We start from the raw sequence: 25,073 nt of genomic DNA, 5'->3' as shown, positions 1-25,073 counted from the left end.
TTCTGCTTTCTGTCTCTATGAATTTTGCTTATTCTAATATTTTTATATAGTAATATATGAATTGAAAAAATCTCACAGTTAATACATCAAATATATCAAAATATTCAGAGGTACTGGTCATTCTTTAATGATAAAAGAAATTAATTGCTTTTGCACATGTTTTAACTTTTTTTCTAAATTAAATATTTGTAAAGGTGTATTTAACAGAAAAATAATTGTGGTTTTAAAGAAACAAAAGAATAAAACAAAACTAATTCATGGAAATCATTAAAACTACGTGTGTCTTTGCTGAATTATCTGTTTTTTTTAAGTACCAAGCGTTAGAATCTTAGAATGCAGGAAGCTTGGGTTAGGGTTTCCTAGAAGCTGATTTGTTACAAGGATTCAAGTGCAAGCAGTTAATTTGGAAAACACTGCTAAAGGATTGAGGAAGTGAGAGAAAGATGAAAAGATAAAGTATCCAATATCAAGGAAGTGATTTCTGTGAGTAATGAGGGCTTAATTTTGCCTAAGGAACTTGGAGTACATAAGGAACATGAACTTCAGAATTTTATCACTCAAGAGGAAAGGGAGCTGGGACATTTATCTACCAACTCCTGTTGGCCACTGATTGGAGGCAGCTCCAGGAGTGTGTAAATTCCCTGGCATCTGGCCTCTGTTCTACCAGACAGAGAGCTACCGATACTGGCAATTGGAAATTGCCTGGCATGCATGGAAATGATAATGACTGAGATCACAGGAGTGAGACAGCAGTGATCTCTGCACTTTGGAGTTGGAATTTGTCAAGTAATAGATGAAGACACTTTAGGTCACATAAGGAAAGACATTTGCACAAAATCATACGTAACAACTGTCAGATCTTCTAACTTCCTTCTAGGACTTTTTTTTTCTTTTTTTTTTATTGCATGATGCCATGGTCCATCTTATCATGGTTACTTCTTCATCTTAAAATTTTTCTTAACATGTTTATGGGGATATAATTCACATACCATACAGCTCACCCATTTACAACATACAATTCAGTGGCTTTCAGTATATTCACAGAGTTGTGGAGCCACTGTGGCGGTTCATTTGAGACCATTTTGTTTCCCCCAAAAGAAATCCACTCACCCCCAACCCTGCAGCCCTGGGCAACCTCTAATCTACTTTTTGTTTCTATAGCATTGCTATTCTGGACATTTCATATTAATGGGATCATGCAATATGTGGTCCCTTGTGACTGACGTTTTCAAGGATATAGTATGTCTCTTTTCTGTATGCATGTATCATTTCTTTATATTCTAGGGCCTGTATTCTATTGCCTCCACTTCAAATTTTTTTTATTATTGACATAGTTATGTATCATCTTTGTGTTGACTCTGGGAGTAAATAATAGTAGAGTTACAGAGAAACAGTAAATTAACGTAACTTGAATTAAGTTGTTCTTAAAAGCTTTTGGTTGGATATTAAAAGGAATTAGTCAGTTCTAACCTGTGCTTCTTCCATCATCTTCTGTATGACGTGTTACTGAGGATGGTGTGGTTTGTCTTTGGTTATAACCAACTATTGCCAAGTCTCTCGACTCCTGTCTCGATTCCTCATAGAAGTATTGAGCCCTATGATGCTAGAAAGACTCTTGAGGCCTTGTGCACTCCAGGCTTCTGCTTCCGGTCTGGTGAGTGATGAAACCCCTTGTATTCGTCAGGGCTCTCCAGAGAAACAGAACATGGCTACTTCCCAGCCTGACCAGTGCCCACACCCATTAATGATGGGTGCTGAATCTTGTGGTCTTGTTCCTCCTGCAATCTATAATTCCACACAAGAATAGGCCCCTGTGATTTGAAAAGTTTTCTAGCCACGCAACCCCTATTTCTAACAGAAGTGTATGAGGATGACCAGTACCTTAAACAAATCAAACACAGTACTTCTCAGATTGAAGGAGAGGAAAGGGATTTCCATTCCTGTCATTAAGAATCCACTAGAAGGCTTTCAAGAAACACTGTTCAGGTTTGCTGGCTGCCAGAATGTGATATTCCAGAAACAGAATGGCTTTTAAAAAGGGGATTTATTAAGTTGCAAGTTTATAGTTCTAAGGCCATGAAAATGTCCAAATTTTGGCAAGGTTATGAAAATGTCTAAATTAAGGCACCAACAAGAGGTTACCTTCACTCAAGAAAGGCCAATGAAGTTCAGGGTTTCTCTCTCAACTGTAAAGTCACATGGCGAACATGGGGACGTCTGCTAGTGTTCTCTCCAGGCTTCTTATTTCATGAAGCTCCCCCAGAGGTGTTTTCCTTCTTCATCTCCAAAAGTCTCTGGCTGAGTTTTGTGGTTCTCATCATTCTGAAGCTTTCTCCAGAATGCTTCCTCTTTTAAAGGATTCCAGTAAACTAATCAAAACTCACCTGGGATGGGTGGAGTCACATCTCTAATTAATACACACAATTGGGCAAGTCTAATCTCCATGGGGATAATCTAATCAATTTCCAGCCTACAGTGCTGAATAAGGACTAAAAGAAGCTGCCTCCACAATATTGGAGGATTAAAACATGACTTGCCTAGGGTACATAATCCTTTCGAACCATCACAAACACCATTTGAAAATATGCACATTTCACTTGTATTCTGGGAATAATATGGAGGAAAGTGAAAAATTATTCTTAAGAGTCTCTAGCTAATGGTGGTTATACTGAAGAAACTCAGTAGGGAGGAGAAATGACTCTAAAATGCATAAAATAGCAATTGTAAAGTTATAGATTTTCCTGGGAAAAGCTGTACCCCCCCTTTGCTTTTTCTGAAAACTACTTTTCTGTCAGATGTTCAACTAGAATGACTGTGCTCTGACTTCCCCAAGAAATCGTTTTATTTGAGAAGATTAAAGGGTGGTAACTTTTGAAAATGATCACCCTAATAGCAGATGGATTTGATATTTCAAAAGTCAACTTCATAAAAGCTAAGCACAGTGAAATTGTTTGCAAATAATCTTAATGTGTTTTTAAAAAACAGTTTTCTCCTCTCAGGGTAATTTGTTTACCTGTTAAAATCATCAGTGCACAAGAGTGAGAGAGAGTCCATAACTCCCGTGAAGCTCTTTAAACTGGGTAATTACTGGAGAGTCATTCTCACTTTGTAGCCTACTTTAAAATGGCTCCTTTCCTCAATCCATGCTTTAAGAGGGTGATGGCACAGCCCTGAATTGACTGGTATTTAAAACCTTATTTAAAAATAGTACTATGTTAGTAATTAAGCCATTCATTTGAAATATGCAGATAATAATGGCTAAAGACATTATTTACCTCAATTTCAAGTACTAAGACTTAATTTAATTGATTAGCTACATCAACTCTGATTCACATCTACTTCCCTTTAAAAACATGAGCATTGGGTGGTGCAATGGTGGCTCAGTGGCAGAATTCTCACCTGCCATGCCAGAAACCTGGGTTCAATTCCCAGTGCCTGCCAATGCAAAAAAACAAAACAAAAACATGAGCGTCAGGGGCATAATGGTTGAGCACACAGGCGCTGGAGCTGGACAAATGTGAGTTCCATCTCCAAAAGTCTCTGGCTGAGTTTCGTGGTTCTCGTCATTCTGAAGCTTTCTCTAGAATGCTTCCTATTTTAAAGGATTCCAGTAAACTAATCAAAACTCACCTGGAATGGGTGGAGTCACAGCTATTAACCTAATGACCACAGATTAATAGCTGTGTGATCTTGGACAAATGTTACAGCTATTTTGAGGCTAACTCTCACTGTGATTGTATATCAGGTAGCCTATTCTACGCTTTGTGACTGGCACCTAGTTGGCTCACAAAGAGCGGTGGTAGCTGTTGTTCTTTTCTTGACAAATACAAGCTCAGATCTTGAAAAAATCATTTCTAAGTATGAAAGGTAATGAAGTATTAAATATCAAAGTTTCTTAGGCAAATTATTTCAAATACATGTCAAAAGTTATTAAATTGCTAGCAAGTAAACCAATAAATAACCAAAAGTGTATGCTTATTGATAAAGGGTATAAAAATTAATGGGTTATATAGCTTGTGTGTGTGTGTGTGTGTACATGCATTCATGTAGGTATTTTTTAAAATCTTTTTTTTATTAGAGAAGTTTTAGGTTTATAGAAAAATCAGGCAGAAAATATAGAGTTTCCATATACTCCACCCCACCCTGCACATACACCATTTTCCCTATTAACACTATGAATTAAGTGTGGTGCCTTTTTTTAAAACTGATGACACAATATTATTGTAATTATACTATTAATAGTTCACATTAGGTTCACTGTGTTATACAGTCCTACGCTTTTTTTTAAAAAAAAAAGTTCTAGTAACATATGCAGACCTAAGATTTCCCCTTTAACCACATACAAATACATAATTCAGTGATGTTAATTACACTCACAATATTGTGCTACCTTCACCACCATCCATTACCAAAACTTCTCCATCATCCCAGCAGAATGTGTTCATTTGTTTTTAAGGAAAGATTGCTGTTTTATCTCATGAGCTCATTAAAAATATGTCTTTCTTAGTTGTTACAAGGAAGTGTGTGGCAGGAAGGTCCAAATATCACATTGAAACACAAAATTGCATCCAAGAAGCAAATAAGATTGTATCTGTGTTTGAAATTAGAATAGCAAAGTTCATCACCAAGAATGGTTTCTACTAGGGCGAGTTAATAGCAAAGTGTGAAATAGGGTCAAACAGGAATGAAACCAGAATGCCAGCAACACATACTTTTTAGTTTAAAAAATAACCGCCTTTTAATATGTTACTTCAGTTTTATTTATACAGATTTATGTATGACAGTTTGAACAAATGGGATCATGTTGTTTGCATGTTTTTATTGAAGATTATTTCTTTTTGATACAGATTTTCCCTTTTTTGGTATTTTAAATTATATTAAATGAACCATATTGAAGTATACTATCTATACAATAAAATATATGCATTGTAAATGTAAACGTTTGATGAGTTTTGATAAACGTGCACATCCTTAAACCCCTATCCCGGTTGAGATGTAGGAGATTTCCATCATCCTCAGAAGTTTTCTCGGGCCACTTTGCAGTCAATTCTTATTGGTGGACACAGTCAATTACTAATCAGATTTCTACCACTAAATATCAGCTTTGTCTGGTCAAAATTTTATGTAAATGGAATCATGTACTACATACTCATTATGTCAGGCTTCTTTCACCTAGCGCATATTTTTGAAATTCATCCATGTTGCTGCTTTTCAGTCACTGTGAAAATGTGTTGCTCACTTCTTTTTCTTCTGGGAACATAATTGACTAAGAGCCCCATCCATCACTGTGTGCCTGGCCAAGGCCACACTGCCCACAGGTTGTTCTGAGACGACTGCATGTGGCAGAGACGCTAAGGCAAGCCCATTGCAGTGAGAAGCAGGACCATTCTGATCAGCAGCTTTGGCTCAAGGGCTCTCCAGGGGCCTGGCCAAAATCTTTTTAAGGACTGAACTGATGTCTGAGATTATTCTTACTCAACCCTCTTTTTTTACTTCTCTGTTTCAAGGGGGTCAGATCTGCATTGTGATCTGGTGACACTTGCTCTTGTTCTGTCCCATTTTTCTTTCAAGGGGTTTTCTGCAATAAATCTCACATGCATCTAATTCTATCTTTTGGTTTGCTTCTTGGGGAACCTGAACGAGCTCATGTGTTATTTGGTAATTCATTCCTTTTTTATTGCTGTTATTGCATTGTAAGTATATGTCAGTTTGTTTATCCTTTTTTCTACTGATGGACACCTGGGTTGTTTCCAGTTTTTGGCTATTAGGGACAAAATACATGCACATTTGTGTACAAGTCTTTGTGTGGACATATGCTTTCAATTATCTTGAATAAATATCTATGGGTATAATTGTTGGGTCAGATGGAGATGTATGTTTCCTTTAAGAGAAACTGCCAACTTGTTTCCAAAGTGATTGTATCATTTCACATTCCCACCAGTAATATGAGCTTCTATTTTTCCACATCCTCAGGGACACTTGATGTTGTCAGTGTTTTTAATTTCAGTTATTTCAGTGGTCTCCAATTATTCAAAATTATTGAGAATATTTTCAAGTGCTTACAGCCATTTGTATATATATATATATAAATAATATATATATGTAATATGTATATATTGTGAAGTTTGTGTTCAACTATTTTGTCCATTTTGTTGGTTGTTTGCCTTCTTACTACAGAATTATAAGAGCTCATTATATATTCTGAATACAAATTCCTTGTTGGAGTCCGTATTGTAAATGTTTTCTTCCTCTCCTTGGCTTGTATTTTCAGTTTCTTATTGACAGCTTTTGAAAAGGAACTGCTTTGATTTTGACAAACTCCAATATATCTACTTCTCTGTTTTCTTTTATAGTTAGTGATATTTTTGTCTTCTCTGGAAAAGCCTTGCCTACCTCAAGGTTGTGAAGATTTCTCTCTTATCTTCTTGTAGAAGTTCTATATTATGGTTTTTGTTTAGGTCTATGAGCCATTTTGAGTTACTTTTTCTCTGTAGTGTTTGATAAGAGGGTTGGGGTTAGCACTTTTCCATATGGATATACAATTGTTCTGTCACAATTTGTTAAAAAGACAATCCTTTCCCCATTGATTTATTTTGATATTATTGTCAAAAATCAATTGATTGGGGTGGGCCGCGGTGGCTCAGCGGGCAAAGTGCTTGCCTGCTATGCCGGAGGACCTCGGTTCGATTCCCGGCCCCAGCCCATGTAACAAAAACGGAGAAACAGAATACAATAAAACAAGAAAATGTTTAAAGATGTTTCCCTTTCTTCCTTCCTTCCTTCCTTCTATCCTTCCTTCCTTCTCTCTGTCTTTCCTTTAAAAAAAAAAAAAAAAAAAAAAAAAAATCAATTGATTATATACTTACCTGGCAGGGGAGATACCATGATCACGAAGGTGGTTTTCCCAGGGCGAGGCTTATCCATTGCACTCCGGATGTGCTGACCCCTGCGATTTCCCCAAATGTGGGAAACTCGACTGCATAATTTGTGGTAGTGGGGGACTGCGTTCGCGCTCTCCCCTGAAAAAAGAAAAAAAAAAAAATCAATTGATTACAAATGTGTGGGTCAATTTCTAGACTCCATATTCTACTTCATTGATCTATTTGTCTGTCTTTACCCTAACATTATTTTGTTTTATTGCCATAGTTTAAGGACAATATGACATAAGGCAGTAGAAGTCCTTCAACTTTGCTGTTTTTTCAACACGATCTCAGCCCTTGGTACTTTGCATGTCCATGTGTATTTTAGAACCACCTTACTTATTTCTACAAAAAAGCTTGCTGAGACTGATTAGAGTTGTGTTGAACCACACAATCAATTTGAAGGAGAACTGACTCCTTAGTAATGAGTCTTTCAATCACATGCTGCTTGTTGTCCAATATTTATAAACACTTATTTCATATATTTTTGGAGGACTAGTGTGGTCCTGGTTACTCCATAATGGTCAGAAGTGGAAGGCTGACAATTCTAATTTTAAACAGAATTCTAAAAGGCCATTCCCGTGGTTTTTCTCTAAATGTAAATAAAGTTTGCCCAGTTCTAAGATTGATATATTCCTGTATAGGGAAGTAGTATAAACACACAGAAAATCTAATTAAGGCGGACATCCAAAATTCATCAAAAAAGAGGCAAGCAAGGTAAATAAAAGAGAACAAGGTCAAAAGACCAAAATTTGAGTACTGACTCCACTTCAAACTTGGGCAGGCCACTTCAGTTCTTCTTTCTCAAATTTGTTATTAGCAAAATAGGTCTAATCCTAGCCCACTTTTTCCATAGAACTATTTTGGTCCCTTGTAAAATAATTTGTGACTGTGAAAACAATCTGTAAAACTCTTAGGCACTGAATACAGTTAAGAATTACTTTTAGTTAATTTTAGTAAGATAAAATCCTATCCTCTTGGACAACTCTCATTTTCTCTCCTTCTGCAGTTACCTGGATAGTTAGCTCAGGATTTTTTTTCCCTTTAGTTTGTAATTTGTGGTATGAGTACTAAACTGGAAAGAAACATTCTCCAAAGCATTTACACTATAGGGAAAATTTTCTTCCTCTCTATGGAATTATGCCTGAGAAATAATATACTGTGGAGTTTCAGCCAACTAAGACAGCAGTGGAAAGAAACCTTTCACTTAGAAGGGGAAAAGGAGGATTTTAATTGTATAAGATTTCCTTATTTAAAAAAACATATTTGTGCATGTCTTAAAACATGTTTAAAATTGAACTTCAAAAATATTATTGCTTGTAGAAAAGTCTTATGATTGAATTCATTGATGGCAAAAATTGTTCTGGCTTTGGTGTCCTGCCACCAACCTTTTCAGAAATGTACACTCATGACTTGTCAGAAATGCACACTCATGTGATAAGGAGCTAGCCTTGTCTCAGTAGACTAAAGAAAAGTGAACCCACAAAAACTGTTTACCTTCAGTAATCCTGTGTATTCTAAGCCTGAAAGCCAAGCCTCATGCCCTATCATACTTGCCCCTCCTTCTTTCATTAGTTATATAATTCCATGAAGTTATTCAATCTCTCTAGACCTCAGGCTATTCATCTATAAAGTGGATTGATATGAGTATCAACCTCAGAGGGTTGATGTAGCATTGAGTATGTTAATTACATAAAGCACTTAGAATAGTGTTTGATATGTGCTAGGTCCTGCAAACATTGTATGTTTACAGTAGGCATATGATAAGCAATATTATTAAAAGTACTCTTTGTTTTTTTGGTGCTCTTCTAATGTGTATGTGATACCAAATATATTATCTGTCAACAGTTTTTCTAGTTTTTGAGTGTCTGACCTTGGTCGACAGGAATCCTGATATTCCCAAGTCAGTTTTGCACCACAACCAAGGAATTCCTGCAAATAACCACAGGAAAAGTTGAATTCAGTAGGTTTTTTGGGAGAAGTATCTCAGTTTATGCAATTTATACTTGGAGCTTGGAGTTGCAAACCTTCCCTTTAGTCTTAGGAGTTCCAATTGCTTTATGGGTGGGAAAAAGGCCTGTGCATTTGTCAGCATGTCCTCTCCATGGCCAGAGTTTGGAGATCTGTGAAAGAGATCCCACCACCACCATGCAGTATCCTCTATGGTTGTCTGCCACCTCCAGCATGCCACATTTCTCCTAATTGCCTGCCTTTTTTTTTTTTTTCTAAATGCCTGCTTTTAAATCTGATTTCTCTGCTCATCTTTCAATTCTTTATGAAGGATCATTTTGATTCCTTAGCACCTAGCACAGATCTGGCACTTAGGTATTTGTTAAATTTTAAATTAATTCCTAGTTTTGAATTCCAGGCTTATTCTTATGCCCCCTTTATATTATTGGCTTGCAACTTAAATGAGTGCTTAAAAAACAAACAAAAAAATAAACAAAGTAGTCAATGCCATTCTTTGTTGAAAACTAAAGCCCTTCAGTGTTTTGCACATGCTCTACAGCCTTGACTCCAAGGACAGAGCTGGGATCCATGCATTTAAGGAAAAAGAGAACACCACCATTATCTCTGTGACTTTCATGTGAACTTCTGCTCTGGCCCCTTCCTAAATCTGTTTTCCAAATCCCAGCCAAGAAACCTTTAAAAAAACTGTAAGTCTGACCATATATCTTTCATGCTTAAAACTCTTTACTGGCTTCCCATGGTCTTGGAGTCAAGTCCACATGACCTTGGCCAATAGGTCCTCATGCTGTAGCCCCTGCTGACCTTTCAGTTGTAACTGAAGTCATGCTTCCCCTAATTCTCCTGTGCTTCAGACCTTCTTTTAGGTCCTCAAACATACCCTTTCAGCTTCTATTTTTTCCCTATTTTTTGCACTGATTTTTACATGGCTGGCTCTTCTCTTCAGATCCTCCTTGACAACCATTCTAATGGAGAAACCCTCCTTTAATTCATATCTCTGCATCCTGTTTGTTTCCTTCTTAGAATTTACCACTGTTTGTGGTTAGGTATTTATTAATGAGCTCTTTTTTGTTTTATTTATTTACTCATTGTTTTCATATTCCATCTTTTTATCAGCTCCATGAAGGATAACCTAAACAACATATGAAACACAACAGATGTGTTTCATATGTGTTGTGTTTCTTCCAGTATTAAAAAGATGCATTCACAAAAGTTTTTAAGAAGTTCTCTATATAATCAAAGTGGTGGTCTCATAACATGGACTAAAAATCCCCTCTTAGCAATTACGTTCTTGACAGAGATTTCTTGTAGGTACGTTTGGAAATTGCTTCCTATGGTAAGAAAACATTGTGTACAAAGTTTTTAGATGTCCCTACATGCACATGAAAAAAATAATTTCTGACCAAACATTTTTTTGCCAGAACCATTAATCCAAACTAAAAATTGAGTAAAATAAAAATGCCCATGCTTGACAATGTTCCAGAATGTTTTTAAATGGAGGGAAATTTTTTTTAAATGCATGGGGTTTTCTAAAAGTCCTTTTGAAGGCTACCCTAGTTACTCAATTCAAAAATAAGTTGAGGTACTACAGCAAAGATGTTTCAGTGCAGCTCCAAATTGTATAAATACAGCAATTTGGAAAAACAATGCTGGATCTGAAGAATTTTTATTCCTTTTATATATGTGTGTGTGCCTCATCTCAGTTGTCATAATTGTCACTGTAATTCCTTCCAGAGTAGCGATCATAGCCACCCTGACTTCTGCCACTGTAATTTCTGGCCCTTCCATATTCATATCCATATCTTCCAAGCTGACTGTCATATCGACTGCTCCCTGGTCGCCACCACCTCTAGAGTAGCTGTGACCACGCGCATGGCCCCCAAATGCACCCCCTCGGGTTCCCTGGACTGACTTACTTGCATAATCCACACGGATCTGGTGACCATCCAGGGACTCTCCATTCATGGCATCTGAGGCATGCTCTGGATTGCTGAAAGTGATGAAGCCAAACCCCGGGCCTGCTGAGTCTCTTGGTCCTTGACAACAACCATTTCAGAGATAGGCCCAAAGCTGCTGCAGCGTCTGCCAATGCTTGCTCCTCAGTGTTGAAGTTGAGCCCTCCCACAAAGAGTTTCCTTTCTTCAGACTATGTGGCAGGAAATTAGAGTCCTGGAAACCAACAGCCCATGCTAAGGAGCAAAGAGAATGGGCTGGTTTGTTATATTGTTAGCATAATTCATTCTTCATGAGGGGTGGACCATGTTTGTCTCTCCAGATTTTATATTCCCAGAGCCAAGCCCAGTGTTGTTCTTTGCAAATGTTTTTTTTGAAAGGATTATGAATTAGTTGTTAAGTTTCCTACTTTAATCTGCATTCTTTTTCTTGTCTCAAAGGACAGGGAGGTAAGCATTCAGAGGTGACATAACACTAATATAAAAATGTATCAGGGAATGTGAGTGACTTCGTATTTGGGTCAGTAGCCTCACTATACCGAATGGACTTCCTATTTTGGTTTCCTTGAGGCGTTGTGTCTGACAGGAAGGAATGCATCAGCTCAAAGTAAGTTTATAAAGAGATGGGTTAACCAGCTTTTCAGTGTGGAGAGCTGAAGCCATAGGTCACACAGGCCCCTAGAACTTCTTTGTGTACATGGAAAAGAGAGTCCAGTATCCAATTAAAAGGAAGGTAATTTGGGATAATGAAAAGTAACCAATGTGATGAGTACTTACAAATACACTGTTGAAGGGTAAAGAGCTTTACTATGCTTCACAGTATTCTGAGATAATTATTTTGATCCTATGGATATTTTTGGTCACTTTCAAATCTTTTCATCAGTTCACACAGAAGGTCCAGGAGCTGTTAATATATATTCAAAGTGGGAAAGCACATACAAACAAATATGTCTAAATATGTCTGTTCAATAGACTCTCCCAAACCATAAAATGATTTCTACACAAACAAAAATCAGTCAAAATGAATTTCAGGTTCTGTGTACATCTCTTGTCAAGAATGGTGAAACCCATAACCTGACCATGGTGAACTCTCCAGACTGACAGACTGACTGAGCTGGCCTTGTGTATGTCTCTATGACACAGGGCAATGTCTTCTAGATTACATTTCTGTGTTTTAATTCATTTGCATGAGGAAGGGAGGGCAGCACAAATCATCTCAGGCCTCAGAGAACTTTTCTCAGCACAAAGGCAGTTTTGTATTCCTCCCTTCAGACAAAAATTGGCAAATAACAGTCTTTGAAAAATTTAGTTTGAAATAAAAGTCTATATATGGAAGAGAATTTAAATGGTTTCCACAAATTACATGGTCACTGGCAGGTCCCCTCCCAATCAGTGTTAATTACTAACAGGGCTACTTTGCCATACTGACTTGTTAAAAGAAGGTGGTAATGGTGTAGAGACTTGGGCTTGGAACCAGAAGGACCCAGCTTTTAATTTCAGTTATTAAATTACAAAGTTTGTGAGAGCTTGGCCAATTTATTTAATCTTTTTGAGCCTCAGTGTTTGCATCTATGAAATGATGATCTTCTCTGGAGAGAGATGTGAAAAATAATGGAGAAACTGAGACAACACATAAAGTGTTTAGTACAGTGCCCGGCACACAGGAAGTGTTCAACAGGAGGTAGTGAACAATTTCAGTAGCAGTGACCTTTTGAGGAGAGGCAAAATGTCTAATTGGATTTTATACATTAGTACATCCTTAAGACAAGAGAGTAAAACAATAAACAAAAAGTCAGCACATTTTTTTTCCCTTGGTATCTTTTACCAGACTTTCCAGATTATGGTACAGTTTTTCTAAATGATAGTATCTCCTTGTTTTCTACTTACAATGACAAAACGCCAGGCAAATTTTCTCCAACATTGCTCTCTCAGCATTACTTGCAGCAATATAAGCATAATCAAATGGAGAACTGTCACTGTGATGAGTGTTGGGAAATGTGCATCCTTTGGTATGAATTGTCCAGGGGCCTCTTTATGCTAACCTAGTTCCTGAGTCATTGTTCAGCATTTTGCCTCACTGGTCCATGCAGACAAAACTGTTGAGTCGCAATAGGGATTTTGATATGTCGCAATTGCAGGTAGGAAATGCCAAGTGCAGGTAATGTAATGAGAATGCAGGAAAGTTATTTCCTGATTAAAAATACAATGAAACAGTATACTTTAAATCCAATACAGAGTGTAGCCAGAGTAAATGGCACAGAAGACTAAAATGTATTTTATTCATAATGAACTGAGACTGCACATAAAAAAATCTTTTAAATATCCAAATGGTTAAAAATAGATTATATTTCCCTTTGGGAAAGAAAGTAGTCAAAGGGTAGGGCTGATGTACTGAGCTTATTAAACTGGATTTTGGCAAAGATGAAAATGGTATTGACAAAAAAGCAGTGGTATATATTTCACACATGTTTGCAGGGGTGAAGAATTTAAAGCACTGCTCTGGTAAAAAGTTGAGATGATTTATATCCCTGCACCTGGACTTTGGTGAGAGGCTTATCATCTAAAGTAGAGCTCAGCTTTGATGACACAAGCTAATCACATGAATAAATTACCTTTAATCATTGGTCGGGTGGCTTCCAACATGACAAAACTCTGCGTTACTTGGGATAGGATATGGAAATAGGAGAGTTGGGCAGCAATTGCTTCTGTTGACATTATTAGGAGAGCTCCAGTTTTTTTAGTCCAATGCCAAGGAATCTATGAACACTGACAGAGTTATGGCACATGACAGTATATTATTAATTTTGTACTCTCCTTTTCTAAGATTTTTCTATACACTAGGTTGTGAGTCATCTTATTCTTTATGTACCCCATTTGATTTGGGCATAATAACTTATAAGAAATCACTGCCTTCAGCAACAAAAAATAAAGAACTCAGATTATGTGAGTTTTTGTAAAGAGGGGAATTTTTTCTATGTGTGGAAGTTGGTGGCAGGAATGGACAACCATGGCTTGGTTGCTGAGATTTTCCTCCTTTGGTTTTAATATAGATGTCTCCACCATTTGGCCTTAAGGGAACTATGGGTATTCCCACAATTCTTTGACTCAACATCAAAAAATAATCCTTCCTTTGCTTCACCACTGAAATCCAACTGGAGCTCCTAAAAAGACTTTACTGAAATTTGGGGGTAATATAAAGTGAATAAATACTATCTCTGTTTCTTTTTTTTTTTTTTTTTTTTTTTTTTTTAAGGAAAGACAGAGGGAAGGAAGGAAGGAAGGAAGGAAGGAAGGAAGGAAGAAAGGGAAACATTTTTAAACATTTTCTTGTTTTTATTGTATTCTGTTTCTCCGTTTTTGTTACATGGGCTGGGGCCGGGAATCAAACCGAGGTCCTCCGGCATAGCAGGCAAGCACTTTGCCCGCTAAGCCACCGCGGCCCGCCCTATCTCTGTTTCTTTATCTGTAAAGCAGAGTAACATTTACCCCAATATATTAGGTTACTGAGAGTCTCCAATGTTTAGAACAGTACCTGACAACTAACAGGCTTTCAACAAATATTGGTTGCTATTATTACTATTATTGTTATTACAATGGAAACTGTGGATGTAGAATCTTGATGACTTCGAGAATTTACAAGAGCTAAATTTAAAGCAGGCATTGGATATATAGGCAAGAGATTTGCCAAGAATTGGACAGCTTACAGTGAGTAACCTAAAGATCAGTGTCAGCAGGAAATCAATATGAGAGAGATACATGCAATGGGTGCCGTTAGTGGAGACAAGGGGCAAGGTCGCTGGATAGAAGTATAAACTTTGGCAGATCTTTCTGGAATGAGTTGGAGTCCCAAGGGACACTTAGCTATTTCTGGGGAAAATAGTCAAGAGGAGAGAAATTCATTATCTCTCCCTTTCTTCCACCCTCCAATCTAATGCCTCTTATTGGACAAACCCTATAAGAAGCTGAATAACAAAGCAGCCAGGTGGATGCAAATTCAGGGCTCTGATGCAAAATCAGCCCTCTCCCTACCCCTAATTACAGAGCAGATCAGTCTAAGAGCAACCAATGGAGTTAAGGCCAACAGACCCAGGAATAACACACAATGCTTAGAAAACAGCACTCATCTCTGGGTTCATATGCTCTCCTTCATCATCAGCTTCCTAGTTCTCAGCCTTTCTCAGTTTTATGAACCATTTTAAAACCTGTTAGTCAGAGACATAGTTTTCTACATCTTGGCAATGTCTTCTCCAACATTTTATGCTCAGCTTCTAGAGTTAGCTCTGGTTCGGTGTGTTCTAAATAAATGCTGCTATACTGAACTGGGCCAACACCGTCAAAGGACCATCATGGGGAACCAATGGGATGCTGTACATGAAAGCATGCTCAAAACTGGACAAGCATGAGGAATGGCCCTGAGTCCATCCCAGGGACCCAGTCACCTACTTAACAACTCTGATATTGTGTTCACTGGATCCTGTTAATTAAAGCACTTGCCTTCCAATAGAAACCATTTTTAAAATTTTCTATCTCTCTTAGCCATACAGTAGATTCCCTGGGGCAGGAAATAGCTTAGGGGAATTTGATTTCTTTTTGAATAAAATGATCTTTTGGAACTGTGATGATGAGTGAGAACAAGACTATTTTTCAAAGTTAAATGGGATTTGTGGTAAATGAGGGGGAAAGGACTAAATGAGACATAATTTGCATGTATATACATTTTCAATGAGGGAGCAAGCAACTTTGCTAGTGACTGTGCACAAGCTCTCCTTTGTTATGAAATAGTTTTAGGAACTGACATAAATGGGGTCCATCTAAATAAGCTGGGAAACATGGTGTTTTCTTAGCTATAGTAATCTAGGAGAAATACATGTAGCTTTAACTCTCAGCTTTAGGTCTAAGTTCCAGTAAAGTTTGGAATTCACCACTATGGAAACTGTAATAGTGATATCATAATAGTAATTATTCCTATCCCTTTGTCCTCACTCTTATTTATAACTCTTCCAATAAACTTCTTAAATTCCACATGAGGTTCCCATGCTGTATATTGTGATGGAGAAAAGAGGTAGACTTTTAGCTGTGCAATGTGTGATTGGGGGATTGATACAGTGGTGTGCTGCTTAATGCCCAACAATTGACTCTCTGGGTGTAGTTCCAACAGGCACGGTGGTTGATATTTTCATTTATGTTAATGGGGAAGATGAAAGTAAAACAACGACAGACGTATATCAGAATGTTACTGGCTTATCAATAATGTCGGAAATCGCTTTGCTTGAGATTCAGGAAATAGTTTTGAATACCGGAAGGAAGTTCCCATTTTTTGTTGTATTCATAATGTAACAGCCACAGTTATGATGCAATTTTAAGTTTAATCTATAATTCTAAATTTAATTTCTTTTCTTAATTATTTCTGTATTTTGTTTAGGTCTAGACATTAAAACAAACAGAGCCTCAATATATGAGGCCATGATTTTATAGAGTCTGCTGATTCCTGTGGTATAAAGACTCTTAACCTGGCCAATTTCAAGCTGTAAATGTAATGTCCCTCAATGTGGAGTTCCCACACAGTAACACACTATCATATACTATTTCCACCATATAGATACAAGGTGGTAAATAACCTCAGAGCGTAAATAATAGTAAAATAATTAAGAAATTGTGAATTTTTTAGTATTTATTATCCTTTTTAAAAAAAACAGCTTTATTGACATATAATTGACATATAAAATTGTACATCTTTAACATGTTCAATTTAATGTTTTAATATATGTATACATTGTGAGATGATTATCACAATTAAGCTAATTAACACAGCCATCGCTCCGAAGTAGTCACCTTTCTCAGCGCCCTCCATTCATCGTGTAGGTCCAACCCAGCACTCCAGGGTATGGATGTGCCACACTTTATTTAACATTTTCCATGGTCATAGAGGATTTTTCCAGAATTTTTCTTTCGTCAACTCTATTTGAAAATGGTACTTTATGCATACGTATGAGGATGAGCCATTTCCGGTAAGAATGTCTGCCTGGTGTGATGCTGACACACAAATAAACAAAGAAAACAAAAGAAAAAGCTGACTTCAAAATATGCAGGTAAATCAGCCATGTATCGTAAAAATGTGAAGAGAATGAAAGTAAAATGTTCAAATTCTTCAATTTATAAAAGTCCAAATTCTTCAATCAGGAAGTTATGTATAAATAGTCACATGCATAAATATAGATTTAAGAATGATTGTAGAGCATATTAATTAATCAACAAGAGAATTTAAGCTGCAGTTGTAACCTTCCAAATATGTTTATCTTTCAGGGTCAAAGAAAAGTCATAAAGCCATAAAAAAAATATTGTTTAAAAAACAATACCAGAGAAGAATGAAATTCAGACCCAAACAATAAGATGCTAGATGGTTAGAAAAACATTTTTTTTTGGCATTTTGGTAAATTTATCTTATCAAATGTCAGAATCTCAGATACAAATAAAAATCAAATTCAATAATGTTAATCTTTTAGGTATCATAATATTATGTAGAAAACTTGTCCTTCACGTTTGGTGACTAGGGGTGATGTATAATGCTTTCTGCAACTTACTTTGAAAGGCTACAGGAAAAAAATTAAAACAAATGTGGCAAAATCTTAATAACCATTGAGTCTAGGGAGTAGATATAAAAATATTTGTTTATTTTTTTTACTCTTCTGTATTTCTGAAAATTTGAATAATAAAAAATTCAAAAGTATAAAAAGTTGGAAAAATTTTAAAAAAGAAATCAAATAAATGTCCCTCACAACCGCATTTAAGTCCTATCAATTACTTTCTTGAACTTTTCCCACACAATTACTAATTTTTTATTTGACAGCACTATATTTCTAAAGTGGATAACTAACTGTAAAATGTCTCTAGCAGATGAAAGGCAGATTTTACTCTTTCCTCTTTTCCCCCATATAAAATGGAAAAAAATCAAGACCGTTGGTTCATTTAGATTTATTATTTCATCACTAAACAAAATAAATTCAAAATGCCACTTACATGAAACACTCATAAAGTGAAAGACAGAGTGAGGCTGAAAATGAAGGGTTAGGCTGAAAATGAAGGGTTAGGCAAAGATAAATAGCACGTGCTCAATCCTATGAAAGATATGGGGATTGAGAATCAAACCTGGGGGCCAGACCCAGTAGTACTGCTTAGTCAAGCTGTGTCCTTGACCAGGTAGCTGTCTCTGCATCTGGTTCTTCATCCAGGTAAGGGTTTAATGGCATCTGCATTTCAAATGTTTTTAAAACATTTCAAATACTTTTAAAACTACAAAATGATATAATATAATCCATAATACTTTGATAAACTGTACCATGCTATATAGGATAATATAATTATTTATGGCAAGGTGTTAAAACTCCCAACTGGGAAAAAGAAATTTTGATGTGATCTTCACCAGAGTCTAGGGCACCTGAAAGTAGCTCCTGAAATACTCCCATTTCCAAGTCCTAATTAAAAATGGGGACTGTCCCAAAGGATTTTTCCAGGGCTCTTTCAGTTTCAATTTTTAAATGACGTACTATATTCAGGTACTTAGACAAATCGTTTGACATTTTTTAGTTTTTAAATCACAAAACCAGCCAAGTATTGTAATACTGCAACCTTTTTCTGGTATGGGGGGGTGTGAGGTGAGAGAGAAACATGATGAATATTTCTGTTCTCTGAATATCCAGGCTGTTGCCTAGCCACAGAATCATGCCACCTTCTACGGAAGTGAAAATATATCCTCTCTGCTGCTGTTACAAGTAAGCCCCTCTTCCAACCTCTCTCCTGCCAAGGCCGCCTCATGGAATCCCACAATAGCCATTGCAGTTTAGCTGAACAGAACAAAAAGGTCATTGCTTGAGAACAGATTCAGGAGAAGATTTTGCCAAATTGCACATTCTCAGGTGAACAGGTTTTCACAAATGGAACATTAATAAAAATTCTCTGACTATCAATTATGGAAACAGACCAGAAAAATACTTGTGAATGAAAATAGCCCTTTACTTCTCTCTCAAATTAAGAATGCAAACATACTGGAAATGCAAAGGAAAAGAAATTTACTGAAAGACAGCCATCTTCAATTAAAAAAATCTTCAGGCAATGTGCATTTTTAAATCAGAACAAACATTTTATTTTATTTTATTTTTTACTGAATGAGCATTTAGCCAATATGCCTTTAAAGATATATTCCATTAATTTCTTGTTATATTATACCTATATATGTATATATTCATATGTTTGCTTTATTGCACTATCTAGAAACTTGTTGCCTAAAGTGTGGTCTTTGGAGTGGAAACATGGAATTATCTGGGAACTTGTTAAAAATGCAGAATCTCAGACCCGTTCTCATTTCTATGGAGAATGTTAGGCCCCTTCTCAGATTACTGAGCCAAAATCTGCATTTTACTCAAGATATTTGCGTGACATAAATGTGTAAAACGTGGTACTGTAGAATATAAGCTTCTAGAGGATGGATGTGTCACATCTTTCTACATCCTTCCATATCATTTAGCACTTACTAGGCTAATGGGAATTACTCAAAATGTTGGGCTGCATGAAGTATGAACAGTGAGTTCCCCTGGTAGAAATAAATGAGAACCACCCAAACGAGTACAAACAAGGACCATTTATTCAAAGTTTGCTATAGCATGGAGTCATTCACCATCACTTAGTTTGGCTGAGATTCAAAAGCAGGCAGAGGAGTGGGAAAGCTTTATAGTGGAAGAAGGGAAGACTTCAGGTATGCCCTAATTGGTGGTTATTGGCATGGGGGAAGCTGGAGTAGGGGTAACTATAATTGGGCTATGTAATTGGTTAGGGGAATATATGTGGCTTTCTCTAGTTTTTCCTAAGATGGAAGCATGGGCAAAAATTAGTGAAGCTGTTAGTTATTGATCAAGTCTTGTAATTTTGGGCTTATTGTTATGGGGATTATGTTTTGGCATCCTGGATTGGTTGCTGTAAAGACTGATTAGATTTGGCTTCCTGTACTGGTTACTATAGATAGTGGTTTGACTTACTGTTCTGGTTGCAGAAAGTTGTGGGTCAGAGTTCTAATTTTATATATTCTGATCATTGTATGGTTTGCATACTCAGTTTCTCACTCTGAAATACTATTTAACTTTAAGTATAGTGCCTTTCTATGAAATCTATGTTATTTTTCATGGAAGTCTATGTGGCAGATAAAATATTATGTCTTCACAAGAAAAACTGGCTACACAATTTGTAGGACCTATTGGTATGAAATGAAAATGTGAGAACTCTTGTTAAGAAATTATGAATCTCCAAATGATGACAGCAGAACATTAAACCAAGCATGGAGCCCTTCTAAACTTGGGGCCAGATGTGAATATACAGATTGCATGCCCATAAAGCCAGCCCTGACAACATTTTGCTCTTCTCTTCTTTCATCCTGGCATCACTCAAAACTATGCTGTATTACTATTCCATGCTGGAGTCTCTGTCAACCTAAGTCAGAGTCATCATGGTGAGCAGAGTCCTGACCAAACTCTCTTTGGACACAGAGTAAATAAGAAATAAACTTTTGTTTCTGAAAACCATTGAGATTTCAGTGCTAATTTGTTATCACCTGCCTCTCAATCTTAGCCAATTTTAACTTGTACATCAGAACTGGAGGATCTGGGTTCATAAGGAGAAAAAATTCAAGGGTGGATTAGAATATATATTTAGAGAGAATTTGAGGATACGAAGAAGGAAGATGAAGGGAGATGTCACCTGATGTGTCCTTTATTTTTTCAAAGAAACTGCTAATCATGGAGAATGAGTTTCAGAATTTGCAAGGATACATTTTGAAATAACTACTGGAGATGAATAAGAGAATGTATAATATAGAAAATCAAGGTGAATGTAGTCTTTTGGTGCTGTCAAGTAAACCAAATGATGGAGGTAGAGGAGACAGAAGGAAGAGGTCCAATATCACAAATAAAAAAAAGGACTTTAAGTTAAATTTTATAGAATATCATCTCTGAAATTAAGAATTGATTGTCCCATTAATATAAATCACAACCTGTTTTAGCAATTGCAAAAAAGGTTCACAAAATCATGCATGGTAAAGGGTGTACAAGTAGTTTAGTGGTTAGAATGCCTGCCTTTCATGTGGGAGACTCGGGTTTGATTCCTGGACCATGCACCCCCCCAAAAATAATTATGCATAGTGATTGTCACTGGGAAGGTGGCATTTCATCACTCAGAAAGGCCTCTAAAAGTGACATTTTCTTTGGTAAAATTACTGCACGGCAGAGACTATTTGTTATCCCTGCAAACTCAGAAGTATGATATTATAAGGGGAAATAGAAATATCAAGCAGGCTATATAAAGTCATCACATTCTCTCTGTCTACCCAATCTAAAAGTGTATTGAGTTTGCTAAATTCTCCAAAAGAAATAATGGTAAGGCTCAATATTTGCCAGGGATTCTTATAAATGTTTTATATGTATTCTTTTAATTCTCACAACAATCCTAAAAGAGAGATTCTATTATTATCTCCATTTTTCTAGATGAGTATATTGATGTAGAGAGAGAGATTGAATAACTTGTCCTAGGTGAAAAACTAGTATGAGTTTGAGCCACGATTTAAACTCTTTGCCGATGCTGTGGTGCTGGGCTTAAGAGACACTGTCTAATATCATGCTGTGGCAAATCAATTGGCCCAGCAAGTTTAGCTTTTCCATTTAGACAAGCCACAAGGGAAACCATTTTCTTACAAGGCTTCTTAGAGAGGCAGAATAGCCTAGTGGTTGAGAGTGGGTGCTGGGGACACATCTTTCCTCCACTCTTTTGATCTCACATAATTTGGGCAAGTACTTGGCATAGTAAGATTCAGTCAACGTTGGCTATTATTATTAGTGAATATGGAACCAGGTAAAATGTAATTATTGATTATTTTGTTAGGGTCATCTCATACCATTGCCAGCAAACCTTCATTATGTAGTCATTGCAACTGGCTCCCAAAGTTACAGGAGTTCCTTTCTGCCAGCAAGACAAAGTCCTAACTCTCTAACTTGGCTGCATTTTTTTTCTGACCTTGTCTTTCACTGTTCTCAAACATTCACACTCCAAGTTAGTCCCTTGAATAAGCCACAGTGGCCTTTGTTCATGTCATTTCTCTTTTTTCATCCTTCAGATCCAACTCAGAACTCACCTTCTTATGAATTCTGCTTGGAACATCCTGTTCTACAGTGATGCCCTCTTTACTGAGCTTCAAGAACACTACTCTCTGCTGATCTCTCTTTTGTCAATCAATTCTTGAAGTATTTTATCATCTCAGTGTTTGCTTACAAATGCCTAGGAGGAAGAAAGCCACCAGGCATCAAACATTTCAGTTTATTTTTTAAACACCACACTTTATATTTTTCCCATAGACTACCCTACCATCAATGCCTTGTCATAAGGATGTGCATGTGCTCTAGTTCATGTGAGAACAGTCTTATATGTATACAATTCGCCACGGTCATTGTCCACTACAGGGTTCACTGTGTTATACAGTCCCATGTTTCACCCTCTAGCTTTCCTTCTAATGACATGCATGACCCTAAATTTCCCCTTAACCATAATCACACCTGTAATTCAGTGCTGTCAATTACACTTACAGTAATGTGCTACCATCACCTCTATCCATTTCCAAACATTTACAATCAATCTTACTAAAAGTTCTGTACAAATTAAGCATCATTTCCCCATTTTCTACTTTCAGTCTATCTCCTGGTAACCTGTACTCTAGATTTTAGCTCCAAGAGTTTGCTCATTTTAATTAGTTCATATTAGTGAGATCACATAATATTTGTCCTTCTGTGTCTGGCTTATTTTAGTTAACATAATGTTCTCAAGATTCACCCGTGTTGTTGCATGTGTTAGGACTTCATTCCTTTTTACAGCTGAATGATATTCCATCATATATATATATATACACCACATTTTGTTTATCCATTCATCAGTCAGTGGACATGTGTTGTTTCCATCTTTTAGCAATTGTGAATAATGCTGTTATGAACATCAGTGTGCAGATGTCTATTTGTGTCCCTGCTTTCAGTTTTCATGAGTATATATCTAGTAGTGGGATTACTGGATCATATAGCAATTCTATATTTAGCTTCCTGAGGAACTGCCAAGCTATCTTCCACCATGGCGGTACCATTCTACTCCCTGCCAGCATGAATACATGTTCCAACGTTTCCACATCCTCTCCAACACTTGTAGCTTTCTGTTTGTTTGTTTGTTTTTTTATCTACTGGTCATTCTACTAGATGCAAATTGACCTACTATGCATGGTTTTGATTTGCATTTCCCTAACAGCTGGTGACATTGAACATCTTTTCAAGTGCTTTTTAGCCATTTGTATTTCCTCTGTGGAAAAGTGTCTATTCAAGTCTTTTGCCCATTTTTAAATTGGGGTGTTTTTCTTTTTAATGTCAAGTTCTAGGATTTCTTTATATATTCTGGTTATTAAATCCTTATCTGATATGTGGCTTCCAATTATTGCCTCCTATTGAATAGGCTGCTCTTTCACTTTCTTTTTTTTTTTTTTTTTTTTTTAAAGGAAAGACAGAGAGAAGGAAGGAAGGAAGGAAGAAAGGGAAACATTTTTAAACATTTTCTTGTTTTATTGTATTCTGTTTCTCCGTTTTTGTTACATGGGCTGGGGCCGGGGATCGAACCGAGGTCCTCCGGCATAGCAGGCAAGCACTTTGCCCGCTGAGCCACCGCGGCCCGCCTCTTTCACTTTCTTGACAAAGTCCTTTGAAGCACAAAACTATTTAATTTTGAGGAGGTCCATTTATCTATTTCTTCTTTTGTTGCTTGTGCTTTGAATGTGAAGTCTAAGAAACCACCTCCCATCTCAAGATCTTGAAGAGCCTTCCCTGCATTTTCTCCTAGGAGTTTTATGGTCTTAGCACTTATATTTAGGTCTTTGATCCATTCTGAGTTAATTTTTGTATAAGGTAAATATCTCATTTTAAGGACTGATTTGGCTCTATTATTTGTCATGATCAGTTTGAGTGTATTGGTTTGCTAAAGCTGTCAGAATACAATATACCAGAAATGGAACGGCTTTTAAAAAGGCAATTTATTAAGTTGCAAGCTTACAGTTCTATGACCATAGAAATGTCCAAACTAAGGAATCCAGAAAAAGATGTGAACTCCAAAGAAAGGGCCATGATGTTAAGGGCTTTTCTTTCAGCTAGGAAGGTAATAGCAATGTCTGCTAGCTTTCTCAACCAGTTTTTACAACTGACTTTCCTGGGTCAGGGGTGGGGTGTTCTTTTTGAATCTCTAAAGGTCTCTGGCTGTGTGGGCTCTAAAACTTTTTTCAAAATGGTTCCCTCCTAAAAGACTCCAGTAAGCAACCCCACCTTGACTGTGTAGAGACACATCTCCATGAAAACCACCTAATGAGAAGGTCACACCCACAATTCGGTGGGTCACATCTCCATGGAAACAACTTAATCAAAAAGATCCCAGCCAACAATATTGAATGAGGATTAAAGAACATGGCCTTTCTGGGGTACAAAATTGTTTCAGACCAGTACATTGAGATAAAGGTATTTTGATGTGTTAAATGTTAAGGACAATTTTTAATGATCCAGTTTTATTTAAAAAAAAAGAAGAAGAGATCTCAGACCCTTACTTATCCCTACTGCTTAACACATCCCTAAGTCCTATTCCATCCTTGGAGTTGTAGTCAAAGATGATGTGGTCAAAATATCCTGTGGTCAACACAGCTTTGTGAAAGCAGCTTTGTCAAAATGCCAGGTGTCTTTCAGAAAGAGTGTTCACATCCAATTTGAATCCTTCAATTGCCACCTATTTTTGCTGTTCTTTCTAGAAGCTATATTTCAGCACCTACTATGTAACAGGCAATGTTTAAGGCTCAGCCAGAGGCTCTAGGACTGCTAAATACTCAAAAAATATTAGCTGAAAGAAGAATGCATTGTTTCACATTAAAATAACTTCCAATACCCTAATTTGAAAATTTTAGTATCAATATGGTTATCTATATATCTCTCCATCATTCTGAATATGGAGATCTATATGATGACACAGTAATTAATTTTAATTTCTGTGAACAGCCTCTTGAAGAGTCTACAGTACTCTGCAATAAGGTCAGAATAAATTCATCTTGGAATTATGATGTGTGAAAACTGAAAAGCATAGGCAGTAAAAAAATGCATTTAAAAATATCACATTACAAAAGGGAAGGCAAAAT

General features: G+C 36.7%; 2 long non-coding RNA genes, 1 other non-coding gene and 1 pseudogene across 3 annotated transcripts in view; 3 read left to right on the top strand and 1 right to left on the bottom strand.

The window, feature by feature from the left end:
* Positions 1-25,073, top strand: part of LOC143664495 (uncharacterized) — a 173,926-nt gene that overhangs the window by 24,192 nt on the left and 124,661 nt on the right. The window lies entirely within an intron of this gene.
* Positions 6,859-7,022, top strand: LOC143665078 (U1 spliceosomal RNA). The gene has a single exon (XR_013166751.1). It is a non-coding gene; the product is annotated as a U1 spliceosomal RNA (small nuclear RNA).
* Positions 10,588-13,555, bottom strand: LOC143664721 (RNA-binding protein 3 pseudogene; annotated as a pseudogene).
* LOC143664493 (uncharacterized) lies at positions 15,700-18,804 on the top strand. Its single transcript, XR_013166444.1, has 2 exons — positions 15,700-15,998; positions 18,538-18,804. It is a non-coding gene; the product is annotated as an uncharacterized LOC143664493 (long non-coding RNA).

Source organism: Tamandua tetradactyla, chromosome 20, assembly GCF_023851605.1.
Source record: "Tamandua tetradactyla isolate mTamTet1 chromosome 20, mTamTet1.pri, whole genome shotgun sequence".
NCBI classification, from domain to species: domain Eukaryota; kingdom Metazoa; phylum Chordata; class Mammalia; order Pilosa; family Myrmecophagidae; genus Tamandua; species Tamandua tetradactyla.
Note: the sequence above shows the minus strand (reverse complement) of the source record. Positions and strands in the feature narration are given on the sequence as shown.